Genomic DNA, 22,993 nt, shown 5'->3' with positions numbered 1-22,993 from the left:
CTGACTTACCACTGTCTTGCTTTCTTCTCTCCTCTTCCTCTTTTTTCTTTTTCCATTCCCGGGTGGATAGCTCCTCTTCATTTTCTTCTTGACGTCGTAATTAGAAGAATAGCTGGTTTATGTACGACAGGCACAATTTTCTATTTGCAGGTTAATACGCGCAATGACTTTTCAAAACGCAAGTGTCAAATCTCGACTCTCTTTCGCCACCTAGTGGATCAGGGGCCCCAAGCAGCTGCCTGCCTTGACTGGTGACAAGATGCGCCTCTGGGAAACGGTGATTAATATCCTACAAAAAATGTGTGATACTAAATACATTAGATATAAACAGCTTAACGTTTTTCTATCGGCTACAACCACCAATCTGTTGCAGTGGAGAGGGTACATTCAGGTAAAGCGGGACACTTTTTTAAATAAAATGCGGTTTTAACAATCTAAATCCATTATAATGATTCAAATGTGTGTATGTTTTCTTTAAATAGATTGTTAAGAACATATCAAAGGGGAAATTAATCTAGTCAGTGAATTTATAAGAGCCTTTTACATCCTTCAACACAATCTGACCCCCCTTCAGCAAAGCTGATGGATTCAGGGTGAGTGGGGCACTTTGTTTGGTATGTAGGACAATGTGTGATGACCATATATTGACCACAAACTTTTTTTTGTTTGTTTTAAAGCATATCAAAACATTTATTTATAACAAATTAATGTCAAACATAAAAATATAATGTAGTAAATGAATAAACTAGTAAATAAATAAAAAAGGTAGTATATGAATAAACATTTAATAACAATATATAATATTAGCATACAACATTAAAACATGACTCGTGAAACCACTTATCACACTTACAGCAGGCCACCCATTCCTCCATTGCCTTTCGGTCACTTGCATCCCCCATACACCCCCTTGCAGACAGTATAATAATAATAATAATAATAATAATAATAATAGGATGTCTATGATCTCGCGCTTATCTCACCACTCCAAGATGGCGACCGTATTTCTCGCATCAGAACAGCCAACTCTCCGTCTACGTAATAATAGGATGTCTATGGTGAAAAAGGTGAGAAGGGTGCGCGAGTGGTGACGTGGCCTCTGGTGTTGTTTTATTTTGTTTGGGGGGTCCTCCCCCAGAATAAATATTATAGCCTCCTTACTAAGTATACTGTATTGACATTTGCACAAGGACATACAGTACAAATACAAATTCAAATACATGTAGTTATAGTGAAATTATGCCCTGGAAAAAATGCGAATAATAGAACGAAGAAAGTGGAGAACACACAAGGAATAGTGATCATTTTTTCCTTTTATTTGCCTGGACCACCAGTGTCCCCATGGCCCGCTTTCGCAGAGTTGCCACATGTTTCAGCCTTGCCCGCTTCTCTCCTTCAGCAGTCTGTTTCTTGGCCTGCTGAGCACTGCAAGTTGCTTGAGAGCCATACTTGCTCTGCTGCTTTTCCTCCTTGTTCACCCTCTGCTGGTGTTTGTATGTGGCTGCTGCAGAGTTAATCTTCTTGCACAATGTTCTGTCCACTTCCCCAACTTCACGTCCTCCCTTCTAAAGAGCTGCATAGCTGTCTTCTCCCTGGACATCAGCGTGTACTTGACCGTCTGTATTGCATTAAATGTTTCCACATTCATGTTGCCACTCCTTTGATCAATTACATCATTCATCAGACTAAATGAGGACTCGACTCTAGGTCCATGAAAGATGGAGAGGCAACACTTAACCAGTGCACCCAGGGAGGGGTACTTGTCTGGTTTGTTGAAGACATGACCCCACCACTCCACGATGCTCTCTCCCTCCTTGAAGCTGGGGATGGTCAGGTCAACACTGAACCGCACAAGTTCCCTCTGCTGGCAAGAGGTGCCCCAGCATACCACTCAGCCTGCCAAGATATGGAAGTACCTGCAGTTTTCAGTTCTTTTTAAATCAAGGCTGAATACTTTCTTCTTTGCTGCTGTCTTTTATTAAATCAAATTTGAGACTTTTAATTTGATTTCTTTCAGCATGGACAGCACTACAAAATGGCGTCTCCACTATACAGTGCCCTATTGAGGTTTTTCACCTGACGTCACAGGGTCACATGACGCCCCGGTGTCCGCCATTTTGAAGGTCAAGCTACATACTAATGCTGCAGACAGAGAGGGAGAACCAGCTTGAAAAAAAAACGTGTTACAGACACTGGATCCAGTGTAAATAGCTGCCGGAGCGCGCTCTGGCTTGCTCCCCCTCAAATTAAGCAGCGCGCTCCGGCTTGCTCCCCCTCAAATTAAGCAGCGCGCTCCGGCTTGCTCCCGGAGTGCTCCGGCCGAGGTTCCGGAGCGCGCTCCAGCTTGCTCCCCCTCAAATTAAGCAGCGCGCTCCGGGAGCAATTAATGTCAAACATAAAAATATAACAATGTAGTAAATAAATAAACTAGTAAATAAATAAAAAAGGTAGTATATGAATAAACATTTAATAACAATATATAATATTAGCATACAACATTAAAACATCACTCGTGAAACCACTACCTGATGACGATTTAAGTCTCTTAGCTCCTTCTCAGCTCTGGTAATATACTATTAAAAAAAACAACAAATAGTACGGTAATGTTAAATCTTACTTGTGAAAAGGAATCCCCCTGCTTCTGTTTGAAACGGTTCGCTCGTTTGAGCAGGAGTACACTGGGCACCAGCCTGGCAGCTTGTCTCTTGTCTTCTTCTTCAGTCATGCAGTAATAGACGGAACTTTTTTTTTTATTATTATTATTATTTCCCAAAACATTCAAAATACAAACAAATAGAGCACCATATATATACAGATCCAAAACATCAAAATAGTAAAACACACACATAGCAATAAAGTAAAAAATATGAACAAGAAAGGGGTTACTTAACTATCTTTACATATGTTAATCGAGTAAATCAAAGTCATCCAAAAAAGATATAAAATAACCAACATCCTTATTTTCAACTAACTTTAAAGATTTGGCAAAAAGCTTGAGGTCATTCTTCCAGTGTGTAACATAAGGTTTAGTTTTAAATAAAATGACATTTGTGAATAAAATGTTTACCTAAAAGTAGTAAATTATTAATGCCATATTCAATTTTGTTATTATTTAAAAACACTCCAAATGTAATTTCTTTAATGGATAAAGGGGCAAACTGAATCCCCCTAGACTAATAGACGGTACCTGGATATCTCGCGCTTTCTCACCACTCCAAGATGGCGACCGTATTTCTCGCGTCAGAACAGCCAACTCTCCGCCTATGTATTAGGATGTCTATGATTATACACGTCCGGGTATTCCGCTGGCAGTTCAAAATCCGGTCGTGAAAACTCCGTCCGGTAAGCCATAAGGGTCACTAATCTGTAGATCGTTTATTTTAGACATATATCTAGTTATCTGTTCATTAGAAAAATGAGCCGTGTAGTCTGTCGGTTGAAATTGATCCATTCTGTACACGAGTGCAGCAGTATTCAGCGGGGTTTTTTACTGACAAGATGGCGACTGTGTACTTTCCGGTCACGTGACTGCAAGATCTCTATAGGTGGCCGCTCCAGACAATCCTCTCTTTTTTCCTGTTTCCACTGGCTTGTCCACTGTCTCCTCTATAGACCCTTTTCAGTCACGTGACCTTCGTAAACGCGACCGCCATTTTGGACATGTAGTGGACTTCGGCTCAAATCGGTTTGAATGCGAGGAAGGCGACAAACATAAAAGAAAAAGGAGCGAGATGCAGAAAACTGTATTTACTAGTTTACTGTAATTATGATCTGGCAGCTATTTACACTGGATCCAGTGTAAATAGCTGCCGGAGCCAACGTCCGAGGTTCCGGAGCGTGCGCTGGCTCCGGCCGGCCGCGAGCGAGCACGCTCCGTAACCATGGACGTTGGCTCCGGCAGCTATTTACACTGGATCTGATGTAAATAGCTGCCAGATCATAATTACAGTAAACTAGAATGGAATGTTAACAGCAATGTAATGCCTTTTCTGGCTAATTTTATTCGTCTTACCTCCAACAAAGTGGTCACTACACAAGCATTGGTATGCCGCTATCCATCTTCTCCGTCGGTCAGCATCTACCGGGATCCGATAAAATGATAACCCTTGCCTTGTTTGTTGATGGTTACTACATCCAGATGCACAACAACATAGTGGCATGATGGAAGTCTTGCTGAAAATAAACACTTTCTTTGCTGCCGTTCCTCAATGTTGGCTGTGGTAAACTACTGGTAGTACATGTCCAAAATGGCGGCCGCATTTGTCGTGACGTCACATGAAAAGGGTCCATAGTCTCCTCGATGGTCTCTTCCGCTACTGACACCCTAGCTGTCTCCTTCACTGCCTCCTCCACTGTCTCATCTACTGCCTCCACCATTGCCTCTTCCACAGTCTCCTCCTCTGACCTGGCAACCTTTTTAGCGCGCTGACCCTTCAGAGCGAAGCATGAAAGAATGCTCATTTGCTTCTTCCCTGACATCTTTGAAACAGATAAATGCAATGATTAATGTATGCATGGCCAGGATATAAAATGTAAAAATGAAATATCACAACTAAAAGTAGCCTACTGACTAAAATGGACTATGCAACGATGAAACTGTATTTACTACAACTGCACTAAAACTGTTAAGCCTAACAACAACAACAAAAACAGATAATGGAAATATGACTACACTAGTGTAAGGACAAGAAATTATAACAGAATAAGCCACCCCCCCTTCCTATATATTTTTCAAGTTATTTCATTTCAAATGTTTTGTATGTATTGTGTGTATGTATTGTTCTGTGTAGCAGTGTAGCTCACAAAATAGTATCTGTGCTCCAGTTTCTGCGATGAGAAGCAGTACATAAAGAGAGGTGTGGGTTCTCCTTAGTAGCCGCTAAAGTGAGCGCTGCTCAGGAGTAAACAAGGCAAGCACATGGACTGTAGCGCTGAGCGAGAGACCATGCAAACACAAGCGCCTGACCATCTACTACTATATCTGTGTATTTTGCAGTTTGGCGAGTCCCCAGTAAAGGAAGAGATTAAAAAAAAAAAATCACACTGAGTTTTCATTCAAGTGTGCAACACTGGGACTAAAAACAGGGGTCAAAAATAGCTGCTGAAATTAGCAAGGATTCAAGATTGAAGTGGCGAGACAAGCTCACAGACTCTGGGCAAACTGATAGTTAACATTATTAGCTGGAGACAATATTCCCCAACATCAGCTCTCATTATTTTTGTGATGCAAGTACTAATTTCGTTCAGGAAATACAAAATCCTATGATGAGATGATTTACTGTACTGTAGGCGACTCATCGAATATAGCGCTCCCGCAGCGTTCAATGTGTGTCGGTCTGCACTTCACCGCATCGGCTTCTTTGTATCGGTAATCGTATGGGGCCGAGTAAAATTAAGGATTTATTTCACGAGTGATCGGAAGCCATTCAAGTTCACATCATTTGTTATTCACATTTTCTGAACCAATAAGGGCGCAAGACTATCTTGCACGTGTGAATCAGTTTCTAAAGTGTCTTTTTTTGGTATTTTCATTTTTGCTTGCAGCTTTCAATTGGTTTATCATTTCTTCATCAAATATAGCGAAACGCAGCATTGCTGAGTCAGCAGAGTCAGCCATTTTGTTGACAAAATTTGCTAATTTTTGTAACCGTAACCAAGCAACAAACTAGCCAATAGCATTTCAGAAATACGGCCCCATGTTAAGAAGAAAAGCCCTCCTTGACTGACCAATCAGAATTGAGTAATTTGGCCCTATGTATTATAAGGAAAGTTATTAGCAGGATCACGTAAATTTTACCTGGATACAACAATGCTATTTTTTGATTGGCTGTTGGGTAGCTACATTTCTCAGTTTATTGACTGGTGTGTGTGAAGCTCTTTCTGAGCTCTGCGGAACCCGCTTGATGCTGCTCTTCGTCCGCAGTTCAAAAATAGCGGTGCAGCTTGGTGGGCGTTGGCCGAGTAATTGCTGTGCGCGAGGCTGGAGAGCCCAGTTGATAGTTTTGATTTCGCTTCCATCAAATTTCCACATCGTTAAACTCAAGTCGGTAGTGGTGTTCATATCTGCTAAGATCACAAGTGTTTGATGTTTGGTATCTCTAGTAGCAGCTTTTTGAAGATCACTGTAGAAAGCATTTTTATGCCAGTCCCTTGTTCTTGTATCATTTCCACAGTCTGGAGGAGGATAAGCCACAATTACTTTAAGACGGCATCGGCGTAGAATTGGGTCTGGATGGCGTGGGCGTGTCCCTACCAATATTTCTGATTGAAGAAAATAAATCCCGCCCCGCGTGCGGTACACAAAGGGTTCCTGTAGGTTTCCACTGGGCGGAGCACCACGCAAAATTTGCTCATGAATATTCACTCTGGGGGCGTGGTCATGAAACAGCAAGCCCTTTCGGCTCCCATGTCAATTAGCAAGTGCGGTTGCAGTGCAGTGAGCGGCTGCTAGCTAGCAAACTGTGCTTGAGGAATGTAGCGTTAGATTAGCTCGGAGAATTAATCAGTTCACAACAGTTCAGATTCAGTGTGTAAAAACGGCAGCGTATGAATATGACTGTTTAAGTTTGTGTGGCGTGTAAATAACAATCTGACTTGATCCCGACAACAACTGGAGTTCATTAAGGTCCCAAAGACATTATTAAATCCTATCAGATTGTGCTAATGTTGGCTAATATTGCACCGAGTCTTGCTTGTGAAGCGCCTGCAAACTTTAGCAGCGCGCTAACCCTGAATCTGAAGCGCTTCAGTTAAGACCTGCAGAGCCCTGACCGAGTTCGGGTAACATGATACATGTAAACAACAACAACAACCCGATGGTGATGTGGACATTGTTCGAGGCCCAGACACCTTTTAATCAAATCAAACATCTTCATGTAATTAGCATAACAGCCTCCGCCTTCTGGATTAGAAATGTTTGGTGACTCCGCCTCTCTTTTGAAAACACCACATCCCGAGTCCACACATCCGCAGAGCTGATTGGTTTTCGAGGCGGTTCATTTGAAAGCGGGAGGCGAGATGTCAGGAAGGAAAAGAAAGCTGGAGATTCGCAGCTATTTTTCAAAAGAAGTGTAAGTCACTGGAGGAGAGCAGTTTCCCCTTACCGCTAATGAATCCATTCCAGTGGCATCTTATCCAGCGGGTTCCCTCAGGGCTCATATGGCGCATCGATGACTTTGGCAGGTGACAGAAGCAGCGCAGCCACATTGTCCCTCAGACAGCGGTGGAGTGGCAGGGCCACAGCATCAGGGGAAGCTGATGGAGCACTTGGACTTGGCAGTTTTTAGTTGCAATAGTCTATTTAAACTGATGTGCGCTACTGGTGTTTGAAATGTGAGGCGTGCTGGATCACTGCTCATGGCATCAATGTGTTCTTTATCAGGTGGCAGAAGATGCCGCCTAAGTTGTTGCTCAGATAGAGGTGAAGAAGAGTCAGGGTCACAGGCAAATCTCACTTAGTCGCTACTATGTGAAATGCAAATGTTTTGCTGCTTGTGTACAATGGGTAATATCTGACATAAACTTTGAATTGCCATGCGTGATGCATCATTTGTTAATTCATTAGGGTGCTGCAGCAATCTTGTCCCTATAAAAGTGTAGGTAGAATGGAAAGGAAAGTATAATGCACTATAACTCAAGCTCATAGGTCTTTATTATCCAGTCTCCTTGTGTCATTCGTTTTGTTTAACATCACATGAGTCATTAAGCATGTTCTGAATTGAAGAAATAAATTTGACACAATTTTCCTCGACCAGAACACCATGTGCGCTTCAGCAGAACCCCGTCCCTCCCTCCTCTCCCGCCCCTCTCCACTCTGGGCTCAACAGCACAACAAAAGGGCAATAATAGAACAACCACCAATCAGAATTCACATACATTCTGTTGCCAAGTAAAATTGTAACCTTTCAACGTGTCAAAAAAGTTCTCGAGCCCTCGTACTATTTTATCATTAGATCAATCACACATCAGCTTAAACTGGCATTCTAAAACCAGTTAAAGATCCCACAGAAGACAGCCCACTCCCCCTGCCAGCTAGCCTAGTAAACTAGACCCACCCGCCTAGCGGCCAAAAATATTTTTGCCTACGAGTGGGTCTAGCCTTGCACCATATCAACAAAACACCCCGGGCATCAAATCGTGCCCGCCAATCACAACGCAAGGTTTTTGTTTGGATTCTTTGGGCGGGCTTTTGCAGGAGTGACGACAAAGCTGCGCGACGCTGGAGAAAGCACAACAGGAAAGATGGCTACGGCTAGTAAACAGCGCGCGTTTGACTCCGCTTTGGAATCAGTTTTAGAAGAATTAGACTTGGAGTTTTCGTTGAAACATGAGCAGGAAGAGGCTCTCCGCTCATTCCTTTTCAAGAAGGACGTTTTCGCTGTTTTCTTGATGACGTAGACTGTAAATTGGTCCATAGCTTAGGTGGTCAATCCCTGCTAAAAAATACTGTTCTTTTGCTTTATTATTTTAAAATAGGGCGGCACGGTGGTGTAGTGGTTAGCGCTGTCGCCTCACAGCAAGAAGGTCCTGGGTTCGAGCCCCGGGGCCGGCGAGGGCCTTTCTGTGTGGAGTTTGCATGTTCTCCCCGTGTCCGCGTGGGTTTCCTCCGGGTGCTCCGGTTTCCCCCACAGTCCAAAGACATGCAGGTTAGGTTAACTGGTGACTCTAAATTGACCGTAGGTGTGAATGTGAGTGTGAATGGTTGTCTGTGTCTATGTGTCAGCCCTGTGATGACCTGGCAACTTGTCCAGGGTGTACCCCGCCTTTCGCCCGTAGTCAGCTGGGATAGGCTCCAGCTTGCCTGCGACCCTGTAGAAGGATAAAGCGGCTAGAGATAATGTGATGTGTTTGTGATCGCTGTATTACTGCTAACATAAAGAGTCCTAGCAGAGCCCGATTAGCCAGGGTGAATGTGCACTCTGTTGTCCGTCTCCCACGACGTGGACGTTAGGGTTGGATTTTCAGGAGGGAAGTTCATTATTAATATCAACAAGTCAAAATTAAATAGATTTAAAGTCAAATATAACGGGCCATATTAAATTTTTGGTATGTTTAAATGATTTATTTGTTTAAAAATCTAAATGAAGTCGATGTTAAGATGAAGTTGCTGTTGGTTAGAAGTGTGTGGCTGGTTGTGTGCTGTGTGCTGCTGTATTAACAGCTGCTGCTCCCTACAGCTTCACTCTATAATTTCTATAATTGGTGTAATTAATGATGTTTTAATTAAAATGCTGCCGAATTGAAAACTGGAAGTGTTACGAAAGTAGTAAAACCAGGTCCGCGGGGACAGTTAAAACTGACTGATGTTGTCAACAGACCAAAACTGACTGTGTATAAATATTCATGATTTACTTTCCCTGTTGTCAGTTAGAGTTTAGAGCCAAAGTTACAAAACAGTTTTCCATGTTGCTGAGTTCCTACTGTTCCTTGTACTAGTGTACTGACAGTACTGACTGAACTGTTATGAATATGCATCATTATTAAATAACTCTCTTTGAAGAGGAAGGTGTTTGTGAGTGAGAGTGACTGATACTCACTGCTCTGTGCTCAGGAATTCATCCATTCAGGTTGCCAAACATCCTTATTTTAACTGCTTTTGTTTTAATTATTTTACACTTACATATCCTGTTCCCTAGTCAGCATTTGGAAAGTTTTCATCTTTCCAGACAAATTTCAGCGGGATTTTGTTAATTAAAGTTTAAAATCTGAGGTTTGTTTATCCTTTACAGTTGCAGAATCGAATCGAAGGGTCTGAATCGTGAATCGAATCAAAGTCTTAGTGAATCGTTGCAGCCCTAATTATTATACTATACTGGTTTACCTCTGTCTGTTCGTCCGTATCTCCGTCTGTCTGAAACACCCTTTTCCTCAGCAACCACAAATCATAGCCACTCGGTACCGAACTTCAGCTTGGGGTTCTATACCGTGTTTACCGTTCTCAGGTCTGTCACATATCGACTTCCTGTTTACCGACTGAATGTATTTGCGAAACATATAGTGTGGATTTTGACGCTATTTCAAGAAGCGAAATGCTATTTCAAAATGACAGTTTCCCAGGATGCTATGTGAAATCCCTGGGGAGAGACACTGCTCTTTACTTACTTGTTTCAGGGTTCATTATTTGTTGAAGTCAACATTCATAATAAGTGTCCTATATTCCTTCGATTGCTCGTATTCTGATATAAGCGAGAGTGAGGGATACGTCAGTGAGCAGTAGATCACAGTTGGTCTTGTTTGTAATGATGGTTTTGTTTTTGAGGGAGTGGGGTTTTTCTTCTTCTTTTGTCTATCGTTCCTCTGTAAAGTGTCCTTGGGTTGGTGAAAGGTGCTGTAAAATTAAACTTATTATTTTGGACTGTGATGTAAAATTATGCAAAGCATTCTTTGGTTTGAGCATTTAGCATGAAAGCATTCATCATCAAACAGCATTCGTTTAAAATACAGCACAGTACGCTTAATATTTTGCACTTCAAGGAAATAATTTTAATTTTGTAGCATGAAATAAATGTTAAAAAAATTGCACAAGATATTAAAGCTTTTAAGGGCTCGCTTCAGTGGGAGCTCATTTGTCATGCACTGTTTCTCTACGACATTTATTTAAATACCACTGTTTTTGTGTTTATTTTAATTTTTTTAAAGAATGAAGTGAAAATCATTATATTGTTATACTGTATCAGTAACTGTAAATATCCATAAATAACACTGTCAATGGAAAACTGTCATTAATCCATTTTTAAATTTATTAAAAAAAACCTCAGTGTATTGATATTCGAGATTGTACTGCTGCCTTTACATTCTTTCTGAAAAAATGTGTTCAGTGTTTTAAGTCAGTTATTCTGTTGTGCTGAGAGTAAAAAAAGTTCAAATGTTCTTCTAGACAGTGTATTATTAGGTGTTGTATATTTTCCACAATACAAAATTGTTGTCATTGTTATTATTTCAGACTTGTTCGTCAGTCGCATTGCAAAATTAAACATTGAATCTTTATACAGCAATATCCTTCTCCACATTGCACACATTCCCTGATCCAATACATTACAGTTAGCTACTGAGCTGTTAGTAAATAAATAAACAAACAAACAATCCGACCTACATTGACTTAAGTGTTGTGATTTGAATAAGACGTTGTTACAAGGAGGCCGATGTCGATCCCTAATGAACAAATCAGAGGTGATGATCTGAAGATCAGTCTTTCCTCAGAGGTCATTCACATTAATCACCGAAATGCAGTGCGTCTTAAACCTCTAAGGTTTTGGGTCAATTGTGTACAAGTTGTGTTGTTGGATACTCGGCCAGGTAGCAAACTGAAGTCGACCCCTGACTGTTTTGGTTTGCTGTTGGCCTTCTCTCTATATAGACACAGCACTGGGCTGATGTTGGCAAAGAAGCTCTGTTAATAACGACAATCCTTATTAACAGTTTAACCAGTGCTGGCTTAAGGTCAAAAAAGGAGCTGTTTTTATAACAACTGCCGTTTAAAGTTGGCTGAAAGTCTGTAGGCCACAGTGGCTCAGTGGACAAAATAAGTTTGGGTCAACGTTGGTGTCAAACCTCAACTCTGCTGAATAGTTGATGGGTCCAGCCTTGGCAAGGTGGATTTAAAGGAGGCTGATAGTCTGGTGGCTCAGTGGCAGGTTGATACCTGGGTAAATGCAGCCATAATAAACATCTGGAAGTCCACTGGTACAAATCAACATTGAAAACACTTTGCAGATGCTGTGATCCAGAGCGATTCACAGAATAAGTGCTTTATTCATGTTTATATTTACACTGTACTATTTTTTAAATTCATATTGTTTATATTCTATTCGGATTTTAGACTATTCCATTTACACAGTCCAAAGACATGCAGGTTAGGTTAACTGGTGACTCTAAATTGACTGTAGGTGTGAATGTGAGTGTGAATGGTTGTCTGTGTCTATGTGTCAGCCCTGTGATGACCTGGCGACTTGTCCAGGGTGTACCCCGCCTTTCGCCCGTAGTCAGCTGGGATAGGCTCCAGCTTGCCTGCGACCCTGTAGAAGGATAAAGCGGCTAGAGATAATGAGATGAATGAGATGAGATGAATGACCAGGATGGCATTGTCAGAAAATCAGGGTTCCTGCACTTCTTTTTTTCCACTTCAAGCACTGACCCTTATAAATCACTGCACCACACTCACACACTGGTTTTTACTGCATTGCATTCACACACTGACGACTTTCATTCATTCCCCCATGGTGGATAGTCCCCTAATGTTTCATTCATGTTAGTGGGAGTTGGGATATTGGCAGATACTCCCTAAGAGCCTCCATAAGGAGAACGATGCTTTTCCCCTCACACGCTCCATCCACTGCAACACGGAGATAAGACCATCTTAGATAAGATCATTTTAGATCAGACACAGAACACCACTACACGACCCGATACACTGACACAACTAAAGTTTTGATCCTGAGAAGTTGTGATTTCTTTTGAAGAGTTGTTTTTGATGTGAAGAGATCCTGGTGAGCTGTAAGCTAATCAGCTGCACTGTGTGAACACGGAACTCTCTTATTCAGAACGCAGAGGAAATGGAAAATGAAGCAGTCAGGATATGGTTTTGTTTGGTGTGCGTAATTGGACATGAAGTGGAAAGCATCATGTTGTTGTGCTGTAATGTGCCTGACTGTGAGATGCTGGGTTAGCTATGTTAGCCGCATGGCTAGGTGTTCTGGCTGGATAAGCTAGCAGACTTATTCGATAAAAATATTCAGTGTGAACGCCTTTTCAGTGCACACAGTTGCTGTATGTTCATGTTCGGAAGTAATGACGTGGAAAATATGATCTTTAGCCGAAAGTACCGATGAACTGTGTAGTTTTGTAATCTAGTGTTGCTAATGGCTTTGCACGCGTGTGTGCAGGCTGGTGTTTTTCCCACCCGGTTCGAGTGCTGCGCATCGCTGTGCTGTGGATTCCACTGCCGTCGCTGCCACATTATCCTCCGCCTTCCAACCACTGACTGCTCACCGGCAAGGGAGTGCTGGGACTGGAACACTGGGAACGGTCCAATCGGAACACAACTATTTTTGTACACATTTTTTTCACTTGAGATCTCAATTTTCAAGGCCTTACACATTTTTTTTTATCTTTTTTACTTTTTGGGTTGTTGGATCCAACATAGGGTTATTGGTTTAATGATCTACATTGATATTTCATATTACAGGCCTACTGTGTCTGTTCTGTGCAGTTGTGCAGACTTTCCTTCATCTGCATTGGTATTTCATATTATTGCTGCACTTGTCTATAGTTAAGAACGAGCTTACATAATCTGCATTGGTATTTCATATTATATTCAGTCCCCCCAGGATTCCGCGGGCCTTTTTTGTGATTGTTGCGGGCTAAAATGTCTGATGTTGCAGGGGGGTGTTCCAAAAAATTGCAATGAAAGTTGCGGTGTTTTTTAGGTTTTTGTTGCGATTACATTGCGGGAGGAAGTGAAAGTTGCGAGAAATTGTTGCAATTTTCTCTTTTTGTGATTAAAATTGAGTGATATGTTAAATATTAAGTTATTACTGAAAAACTCATCTCATCTCATTATCTGTAGCCGCTTTATCCTGTTCTACAGGGTCGCAGGCAAGCTGGAGCCTATCCCAGCTGACTACGGGCGAAAGGCGGGGTACACCCTGGACAAGTCTCCAGGTCATCACAGGGCTGACACATAGACACAGACAACCATTCACACTCACATTCACACCTACGGTCAATTTAGAGTCACCAGTTAACCTAACCTGCATGTCTTTGGACTGTGGGGGAAACCGGAGCACCCGGAGGAAACCCACGCGGCCACGGGGAGAACATGCAAACTCTGCACAGAAAGGCCCTCGCCGGCCACGGAGCTTGAACCCGGACCTTCTTGCTGTGAGGCGACAGCGCTAACAACTACACCACCGTGCCGCCCTACTGAAAAACTATTAATTAAAAAAAACAAAGACACTGAGAAATGGTCGTATATACAACTTTACCAATATTACCAGGACTACAAAAATGCAGAAAAAATAGGCTTTACTTATCCAAATGCACCTGTTGGTTCAAAAGTTAAAGTGCAGAGAACCTCACAGCACAACATGAAGTTACCTTAAAATATAATATAAATGCCTCAGCTTTCATGTCTCATCTCATCTCATCTCATTATCTCTAGCCGCTTTATCCTTCTACAGGGTCGCAGGCAAGCTGGAGCCTATCCCAGCTGACTATGGGCGAAAGGCGGGGTACACCCTGGACAAGTCGCCAGGTCATCACAGGGCTGACACATAGACACAGACAATCATTCACACTCACATTCACACCTACGGTCAATTTAGAGTCACCAGTTAACCTAACCTGCATGTCTTTGGACTGTGGGGGAAACCGGAGCACCCGGAGGAAACCCACGCGGACACGGGGAGAACATGCAAACTCCACACAGAAAGGCCCTCGCCGGCCCCAGGGCTCGAACCCAGGACCTTCTTGCTGTGAGGCGACAGCGCTAACCACTACACCACCGTGCCGCCCCCATCTTTCATGTAAAAAAAAAAAAACTATTAATACTAGTACTGTGTGCAGGCAGTCTCTCCTGAAGACTAAATTAAACAATAATTATAAACTAATAAAATAAATGGCTCGGGCTTCATAGAAGAAAAAAACAATTTGAACAGAATCTCACAGTATGATGCTAAAGCTGCCTAAATGATGGAAAATAAAATACCATTTTGGCAAAAATGTTGGCATCCAATAATTTCTTGTATTAAGTAAAAAAAAAAAATGTAAAGTGCACACAGTCCTTCACTGTAAACATAACACTTTCAGTAACAGAATTTAAGCCTACATAAACAGAGACTCGCACATGCAGTGTTGCCAGATACTGCTGACATTTTCCAGCCCAAAATATGTTGAAAACCTGCCAAAATGCACTTAAATCCGCCCAATCTGGCAACACTGCTGTTGCTTCTCTTGAACATATACACAGAAGTAAGGCGGAAGGTAGTTTGTCGACGTCACCTCAAGACGACGCCAACGATTGGTCAAATTTGCAGGAAAGTTGCGGTGATTGGATATAATTGCAACACCGCCCTGAATTCGCGGGGATTGGTCGAGTTTGCGTTGAAATTGCAAATTGCAAAATCCTGGAGGGTCTGTTTAGTGAACCCGTTCTATATGGTTCAAGAGAACTTTAATGATCTGCATTAATATTTCATATTACACATTACCTGTTTAAAGGATAGTATTGAAGGTACATAATACACACAGTTGATGATAAGCATGATTTCAGTTTAGTTTTACACCACACAACACTCATTTTTATTTTGTTTATTCACACTGAATTGACATGCATTGACTTACATCATATTTTCTATAATACAGAACCCTTTTCCTATAACCTGATTGGTGTACATGTGTTATTGTGGGTTGGAACGGCTTAATACAGTAATAAGTATTCACTACCGCAGTCCTCTTGTACGAACCTAAGGATAAGACAAGCAGACCTGATTTATTAGAGGATTTATTAGATACCAGAGCCTACCTAGGTAGGCAGGGTTACACAATATCCAGGCATGAGATTTTTCAGCTAAAAATCTGATTTAAGACGTCCCTTTCATTGTTGTTATATTAAAATTCAAGACGAGTGTTCATCTCATCTCATCATCTCTAGCCGCTTTATCCTGTTCTACAGGGTCGCAGGCAAGCTGGAGCCTATCCCAGCTGACTACGGGCGAAAGGCGGGGTACACCCTGGACAAGTCGCCAGGTCATCACAGGGCTGACACATAGACACAGACCAAGACGAGTGTTATTTCAGATTTTTCACTCTGAGCTCTCTCATGCCTGATACATGAATCCCATAACCTATAGGAACTGATAGAACAATATCAACAATTCAAAAACTCTTTAATTGTATAAATTTCAAATGTTTTGCAATTCATTGGGATCCACTGTTTTTATCATTTCAACCGCGCATCAGGCCCTCGTCCAATTGAAAATGTCGTTCACGCACTTTTCTCCCCCATGAGAATTTTGAAAAGTTGGCAAGTATGGTTGCAGCATTGGTGACCAGCTGTTTAAGATGCTCAAAACTCCTCTTTTGTGTTTCTTCCCAGTGCCACTCCATGTCACCTTCAAGCAGCTTTTTTAAAGGTGCACTGATGTCTGACAGGTTTGGAATGAACTTTGCGAGGTATTGAATCATCCACATGAACCTCAGCAGTTCCTGCTTATTCTGTGGGTCTGGGAGCTGTCACTGTTCTCACTTTTTCCTCATCCGGTCTCAGTCCACTGGCGCTGAGTGTGTCCCCGATGTATTTAACTTCTTTTGTCCTGACAAAGCCCTTGTTTTTGTTCAGTTTCAGGTTATTCTCTTTTGCTGTCTCCAACAGCAACTTCAATCTGTGGTTGTGCTCTGCCACAGAGTCTCCTCAGACAAGTAAGTCATCAATGATGTTCACAACTCCATCTAGCCCTTCAATCATCTGGCAATAGCCCTCTGAAACACCTCTGGCGCCAATGAGATCCCAAACGGTAAACGTAGGAATCTATATCTTCCAATGGGGGTATTAAATGTGCAGAGCTTTGAGCTTTCATCATCAAGTTTTATCTGCTAAAAGCCCTGATTGGCATCTCGTACTGAGAAGTACTTAGCGTTTGGCATACGGGAAACAACCTCCTCTACTGTGAGTAATGGGTAACGCTCCCGTTTAATTGCTTGGTTTAAGTCTTTCGGGTCCATGCAGATATGAATTTTCTTGGGTGTGACCACTGTTACCATACTGTTAACCCACTCTGTTGGCCCCATCTGCCTGGTTATTACTCCCAATTTCTCCATGTGCTGTAGTTCCTCAATTACTCTGTCTCTGAGTGCTACAGGAATCCTTCTGGGAGCGTGCACGACAGGTGTAACAGTGTGGTCAATCTGTATATGATGCTGACCAGGTAAGCAACCTAGTCCGGTGAAAAGATCCTCATAGTCTTTAAGGATGTCATTTTCCTTTCTAACATCATGCATCCTCTTCACTAAGCCTAGTTTCACACATGTGGCTCCTCCCAGTATAGCCGGAACATCATCTTGTGCGATTTCAAACTCAATATTGTGCTTTTGGCCTTTGTATTGACATGTTAATGCTCTTTTGCCCAGTGGTGCTATCTTCTGGCCAAAGAAAGCAACAATTACTAACACGGAGTTTTCCTCTGACATCCAGCCAGGGGCGTCAGAAGCATTTTTAATGTGGGGGGGACACACTGGTGGGGGGTCCTCCCCCAGAAAATTTTTAATTAATTAGATGCCATTTCCTGCATTCTGGTTTATTTTTAACAGGTTGTTAAACACCTAATTTTACCTACAAAAGTCACTTAATTCAATGACTATTTTAGAGACTCAACAATAAGTCCTCATTCAACTAGTCCATATATTCATCAGCCTGTTTTTAAACCCACTGCTACGCCTAAGATAATGAGATGACTGTGACACAGTTTATCACCAACAATGACTTTATGGGTGCATTTTACTTTTTATTTTGTGTTTCCTTTTTTATTTAGTTTTAGATGTAACACAACGTGCCACTGTGCCAAGCAATAGTGACACTCAACTGTATGTTTAAAAATAAGAATATTCATAATTTCACACCATGAACAGGCATGACATGGCATCATGCAAACTTCATAACACAAAGTCACACTGTGTCAAGCAACGACACATAAAAGAGAACTTCACACAATGAACAAGTGCAGTTTTGTCAACCTACATGCAATGGTGGTACTACAGTACAGATCAGTATAACAAATAGATTTATAGATAGAACTCCTTCTTACATTGGTGCCACCACAATTTCTACCACTTCATAACTTTTATCCCCCTTTCCTTCACAGTCCACCTGGAATAACACCCATCTCTCTCCATCGCTTTCCTTTCTATTATTCCTTCCCCAGACACTGGTTTCCCATGTTACTTTCCAGAAAACTGGCAAAGACCAGACAAAACAAGTTCTTCAAATCACAACAGAGAATCAGTAAATATCATCAGAGCAGACTTGACCTCATTCTTGGCATTACAGTAAGGCAGGCCTACTGGGTTTGAATTAAATGATAGCTAACATTAAGCTAGCTGATACATCTCCCAACATTGACTAGCCAGCTAACTGCACTAATATTTCCATTGGGACAAAAAAAACCCTGTCCTGTGGGGAAATTCTGACTGACTTTCTGCTGCTTTGTAAAGAATGTCCTTATGTCCATTGTGTCTGGGGAGGAGCAAATACTGCAAACAGTTCACCATCAACCAAGAATACCCCATTAGGCGAAGCTTATTTCATTGTTTAGTTGAACATTAATTTATCGTGGCCTAGGGTTAATTTTGAGGGCAGATAACAAAAGAATAAGGTTTCAGCAAAAGCTAGCTATTGTGAGGTGGCAATGGGGCTGACGTCACCTCCTCCACTCTCGAGCAGCTGAGATTGTGATTCTCTCGCGCGCGGGGAGTTGTTGTTGGGAACGCCTGGAAAACCCAGAGTGGATTTTCAGTGGTCTGTGTATTCTCTTATCGATCAAGTGGAATGGATTCTTTCACGAAGCAATAGAAACGGCGCTGGGTGAACTAATAGTTTATGTTAAATGTGGGCGGGTCCAAACGAAGAATTATGAAATGTGAAGGGGACACGCCCCCGCCACCTTCAATGGTGGCGCCGCCCATGCATCCAGCGCATAAGGCTCACAAGCCTGTTACATTACAGCCATCACCAAGAAAGCTCAACAGTGGCGACACTAGCACTATGGTCAGTAATTTTGGTGGGTCTGGTGATTTTTGGGTGAAGACTCATACTGTATATGGTATTAATAAATTCCTCAGTCATACTATGCTTATTAGGGTTCAACAGATCAATATTGGTATGCCCACAAATTAAGATAACTCTTATCTACTGTAAATGTCTTTTCTACCCAGTCCTTAAACACCTCAATGCTAGTTTCTGGCGCTGTATATATACAGCTAATTAATACATTTCTACTTTTTTCAATATTAATTTCAATTGTTAAGCATTCTAATAAGTTATCAATCACTGTTGTCATGCCATCTATTAGCTTATAATTCAAATTACGGTTCACATACACCACCACTCCTCCTCCACCTTTATTTTTCCTGTTTATAGAATTAAATTCATATCCAGCCAGTTCGAAATCCACTCCTTTCTCCAGGTCAATCCAGGTCTCCGATATGGCAATTATGTTGAATGGATGAGTAAACTGACTTCAGTATTTCTTGATGTGTTTGAAGTTAGTGTCCATGCTTCTGCTGTTGAAGTGTATTATTGATCATTTCCCCACAGCCTCAGTGGACTGGTTGGACTGTTCCTCTGTGTAATGGTGCCAACTGTCATTAATGGTTGAGAAAAAAAGTTATTGTCCGGGTCTGTGTCATTTTCTGTATCCAGTAGTTTATGGTCAGTGAATTCATGTGGTTTCAGTTCCAGGTTTTCATAATCAGCCAGCATTTGCGTGAGCCGAGTAGTGTTGCGAGTGATGGGTGAAGAGTTATTCCGGTGTGTGTCATGGTTGAGTTCAGTGTCGTGTCACGGCGGTATTGATTACCGTACAGTCCTGATAGCATCACTGGTATTTGTCCAAGTGCTCGATATGACCAGAACTCTCGCCTCCTCCGGTGTCCCGTTCAGCTTCATGAACACTTTGAAGTTGGTGATCCATGTAGACTGAATGTTATTGTCTTTCTTCAGATGTGGTGCTTTTCTGGCAATGTCAGCATTGCGTTTTGTCAGGTGTTCGTTGATGGAGACGTTTGTACAGTTGACAGTTTCCTTCCTTGTTTCAGCAGTGAAGCTTTATATTTCCGGCTGATAGACCTCATGATGATGGCGGTGTTCTCCTGGTCTCTCCTGGGGAGAATGGGGCAGGCCTCGACGGTGCTGCAATCAATATCAAGTCCCTTTGAGTGCAGGAATGCCCACACTTGTTGCTCCACAGAGTTGCTGCCCAGTTCGTCAGATTATCCCTCCCTTGTCAGCGCTTTTGCATATGACCGGGGTTTAATCTGAATCCCAGTGACGATGACGTTATTCATCCTGGTGTGCTGCTCCAGTTCAGCAACTCTGCTCTCCAGGTGGGCGAGACGCCACCACTCCTTCTCGGCGTTCTGCAGCCGGAGCGACTTCACTCCCGTCACCAGCTCCATGAGGCCTTTCTGCTGGGCTTTAACACAAACTTCCTCCGCCAGAAACTCCAGGGACTTTTTAATGTCCATGCCTTCCTCAGCTGTAAAGTTCTTTTTTGGAGGCATAACTCACCAGTAAAGCCACCCAATCTGGGAAAATGTTTGGAGAGTCGCTTCCTCGCCTCACTGCCTTTCTGAAGTTCCCCGCCAGCACTGGTTCCTGAGCTGAGCGACACAGACTGGCTTTGGGACTTTGCGTTTGTAGTGGGCATGTTTTCACACAAACTGAAAAACAAAAATCCTCTGGGTTTACTTGATTTTAATGTGTACATCGATCCCACATGATTAGACTGTGGATGACTAACGATTTCCTTCTTTTTCTCAATGAATTATTACTTGTTAAACCAAAATAATTAAATGACAGATTATTTAAAAGAATCAAGTTGATTTAACATTTCTTTTTAAAGCTATTGCAATACCAATTAACTGAGTAATGCTAAAGTGACTTCATCATGTTCAGGATACCAGATTTTAAATGGAACTTTAAAGGTCATAGGCAAGGGTCAGAGGTGAAATGCAGAATAGCAACTTTATTGTCTAGAAGAACGACCCAAAAAGCGAATTCAATCTTCCTTGTAGGATATAATGAGGAGGAAAGTACTGGTCGTACACCGGCTGGCCTAATTCTTCGGTCAGAAAGAACGCAGCTGTTCTAGAGGTTGTATCTTGCCATTTATTAATTGTCTCTGTGCATATATACATCTGTGTCAAAGGTTCTGAAGTTGTGTTGTGACAAAAGTTGTGACAACAGTTGTGTTGTGGTTTCTAAGACAAAGAAAGAAATAAAGGGAAAATACTTAACATGAGAATGCTAAAGTTATTCCCATAACAAACATGTCCTATTTAACACTCTATTTGAAGGTAATAATTGCAAGAAATGTACTGAACACACAGTAATAAAGATATGGTGATTAACAGTACTAAATGTCATAAAACAACATAAGAAAATCGTACTGCCTTATCTCCATTATGTGCAAACATAAAACACGGTGTAGGATTGCTAACACAATATTGCTGAGTCCCAGAACATGCTAGACATTTCAAATGGCAAAGAAAGATTGTCTGGCTGAAATACAAACTTATAAATGGCTATACCAACAAAAAGTCTAACAAAGGAAAATAAGGGCACTTACATTTACATTCACGCACAACAGCACCGAGAGACCTTCAAACGAGACATGAGACTCCTAGGCTACGTTCACACTGCAGGCTGAAGTGACTCAAATCCGATCTTTTCGCCCATATGTGACCTGTATCCGATCTTTTATTGACAATATGAATGACACAAATCCGATTTTTTCAAATCCGGCCCAGGCCGTTTGGATATGTGGTGCTAATTCCGATTCCTATCCGCTCTTTTCATATGCGACTTCAGTCTGAACTGCCAGGTCGCATTCATCCGACTTACACGTCATCAACAAGCCACAAATGTCACTATTCTGCGCTGAAGTAGGCGGCGGGTCTCTCAAAGTTACAACAACATGGCGGACGCTTCGGGCTGTGAAGGTTCTGAATCTTCTCAATGGAAGGACGCAGAGGTTAGGGAGCTGATTTCCATTTGGGGGGATGCAGCTATTCAAGCTAGGTTGGATGGGTCATACCGCAACTGGGCGGTTTTTGAAAGCATTTCCAAAGAATTGGCCGAGCGCGGCTACAGGAGGTCCTGGCTTCAATGCCAGAGAAAAGTTAAGAACCTTCGCGCCAAGTATAAAGCGGCTAAGGACGTTAACAGAAAAAGTGGCCGTGGTCGTGTAGTGTGTCCTTTTTATGAATTGCTCGACCGCATTTTGAGTGACAAGCCTCACGTGGACCCCATTGAACTGCTGGATAGCGAGGATGTCTGCCCTGAGGAGAACCCAGAGGAAAGCCCCGAGGAGAGCTCAGGTCCCGCAGCTAGGGCAGCCAGCCCAGCTAGCTGCGATACAGGTAGGATATTTACACGCTGTCTGACTTACCTGATTATATTGAATTTCGAATTATTGCATCAGTGTTGACCTAATTTCCTTTAATGTATGTACAGGAGATTGGACTGTATCACCCTCCCCTGCCTCTACAAGCACAGAAGACAACGCACCTCGAAGCAGCTCTACATCCACTGGCTGTAAGTAATTCTGTGTTCTTTTGTTTAATTAACTTGGGGAACACTACGTGAGAACATCTAGCCACATTTTATGTCCACATACTATATATGAATACTTGAAGAAATACTCAAAGTAAAACCTGTTTTCTTAATTTTAAATGAATGATTTTTCTTTTATCAAAACTTATCCAAAGAGTTTAGTTGTCGGCAACCAGATAACATTACCTGGGTGAATGAGAATATTGACAGTTTTAAATAGTTATTTGTCTGTTACTTATAATTAGGTTAACTGGTTTGTTTTGTCGTATCTATCACAAATTTCTCAGCAAAAGGCACTCAGTGTAATGTTATTCAACTAATCCATTCTTTTTATTTATTTTTTTTATTTTTAGCTACATCTGCAACATCCCGAAAAAGGAAGTCCAAATTGGAGACTACTCTGGAGGTATTTGCTGAAAAAATAATCAATGCCTTCAAGACTGAGGACAATGATCTACTCCTGAAGATGCAGGCGGCTCAACATGAGCACGATCGGAGAATGTTTCAAATGTTTTCACAGCTCATGGACCAATATCCTCGACCGCCACCCCAGCCGCAATACCAGACCCCAATGTACAACCAAATGCATCCTTCTCACCATTCCCCAGTCTTTCCAATGGCTCCATCTCCCACCCCATCTCCATCTCTCACACAGCCTCTGTCCTTTCT

The 22,993-nt window shown here is 42.0% G+C and overlaps 2 protein-coding genes across 3 annotated transcripts in view; both read right to left on the bottom strand.

Moving 5' to 3' along the window:
- LOC132882266 (uncharacterized) overlaps window positions 1-9,893 on the bottom strand; it is a 247,947-nt gene extending 238,054 nt beyond the window's left edge. Inside the window, exon 1 of the mRNA XM_060915553.1 lies at window positions 9,821-9,893. The gene's annotated coding sequence lies outside the window, so the exon portion shown is untranslated. The remainder of the gene's footprint in view (window positions 1-9,820) is intronic.
- Window positions 1-22,993, bottom strand: part of LOC132882261 (NACHT, LRR and PYD domains-containing protein 12-like) — a 292,932-nt gene that overhangs the window by 148,315 nt on the left and 121,624 nt on the right. The gene's annotated exons all lie outside the window — the stretch shown is intronic.

The sequence above is a fragment of the Neoarius graeffei genome, chromosome 2 (assembly GCF_027579695.1).
Source record: "Neoarius graeffei isolate fNeoGra1 chromosome 2, fNeoGra1.pri, whole genome shotgun sequence".
In the NCBI taxonomy this organism is placed as follows: Eukaryota; Metazoa; Chordata; class Actinopteri; order Siluriformes; family Ariidae; genus Neoarius; species Neoarius graeffei.
The sequence above is the reverse complement of the archived record's forward strand: the minus strand, read 5'-3'. Positions and strand labels throughout refer to the sequence as shown.